Source organism: Erigeron canadensis, chromosome 2 (assembly GCF_010389155.1).
Source record: "Erigeron canadensis isolate Cc75 chromosome 2, C_canadensis_v1, whole genome shotgun sequence".
Taxonomy (NCBI): domain Eukaryota; kingdom Viridiplantae; phylum Streptophyta; class Magnoliopsida; order Asterales; family Asteraceae; genus Erigeron; species Erigeron canadensis.
The window spans coordinates 36,470,954-36,472,762 of NC_057762.1; positions in this window are offsets into that span (position 1 = coordinate 36,470,954).

The following is a 1,809-nucleotide window of genomic DNA, read 5'->3' on the forward strand; positions in this document are numbered from 1 at the left end:
AAAAATCTTAATAATCTTTATCTAAATATATTAGTATGTTATATTTATATTAATATTTGTCAAAAAAATCTTACTAATTGATACTTTTTTGTTTTCCATCAATAACTTACCCTTTATTACAATTTGTAGTTATCAACTTGAGTATTTTGTTTTAGATATTCATCATTTAATTAACTAAAAAAAAAAATTCAACATTTGATTTGTAATTTTTTTTTCTTTCATAGAATCTTTTCTTTTTAATATACTAAAAGACAGTTACTCTCAAAACTTATTGACCAATCCACAACTTTTGATTTCTTAAAGTTGACTTTTGTTTTCAATTTTAATTATATATCTTAATTATACGTTTTATCGTATAAATATAATTACTAAAATCCTTGGAGTTGGACCTAGTCTCTTGAGCCCTCTCACTCAAGAATGTAGGGGGCTTCAAGGCACCAAATTTACAAATGAGTAATTCAAGATATGAATCCTTGAAACCCAATACCCTTAATATAATTACTAAAAAACAAACAAAATTAAATGTAAATATATTAAGATTTTAAATGTAAATATGCCACAGTAAACAACAAATATCGATTAAAATGACTAGAAGTATGTTTGCGCGATGCGGCAACGATGATGGAGCGGCGGTGTGGCGACAGCGGTAGTGGTGGCGTCAATGGGCGGCAGTGGAGTTGTGGTTGTGGATGTAAAATTAATTGATGTAAAAAAGGTTGTTACGGTTATTTAAGGGTTAAATAATCTATATTGTAAGTTATTTCATTAAAGATGTTTAAATTAGTAAATAAAGAGAAGAAAAGAGCTAAAAGAAAATGCATATATGATTCTAAAATTGTAAGTCATACCCGGACCCGAACTAACACGCCAGATAGGTTAACGAGTCAGGTTTCGCGTTTGATATTGTTGCATTTTCAGTTTTCAGGTTTGTACGAGTCTGGCCAAATTTTGACCCGTGTTCATGCTTATATGTATGTAGGTATATCATATATGATATACTAGATTTTGGACCGTATCCAACACTGGACACATAGCTTACGACATTATCAATATTAGATTGTGGAGGAAAAGTTGATTGAAAAGATGAAACGAGATGTCTGCTTCAGCTATATCCTCGCATTCAACTCCATAGACCATATCTACCCCTGCATACGTTTAGCTTACAACCTACCCGTTCATTTAACTTGCCTATCTACCCATATATACATCACTTTGTAAAAGTTACTAAAAATTTGCCAAGCTTTCAATAATTTTGTTACATTAATTAAAACTTGAGTAACTTTTGGGTAAGATGCAGTTCTAGTTCTAACTTGATGCCATTAGTCGGTTAAAAACCCTATTTAGGTGTTCATATCTTGGTCGAGTTTCTGGTATCTTCCATACTATGCAGTTAATCCTGAACATGATTTGAAATGAAACTTATTATCGCCAACTATAAAACTGATTTTTAATTTTGATGAAAGACTATTCTGAATACATAAAAGATATCTTTTAATTAATAGCTTATACAATAGAAATACACACGCACCAAAAAAAAAGATAAAATGTGATAATGGCCGACAACATATGACTTCACACATTAACGAAACGCCTGGTGTATCTTGACCTAAATTTTTGATATCTCGACCATATCGCTCCAAAATAGTGTGGGCCCCTTGTCTGTAATGGCAAATCTGGTAGAGTAAAAACGGCCCCCTGTCATTAATAGTCTGGTTGGGTTACCAAAAATATGGTCGGGATACCAGACGCCTAACGAAAAACCTACAACCCGGAAAAGCTGGAGGCCCCAAGGCAATTGTCCATCACCTC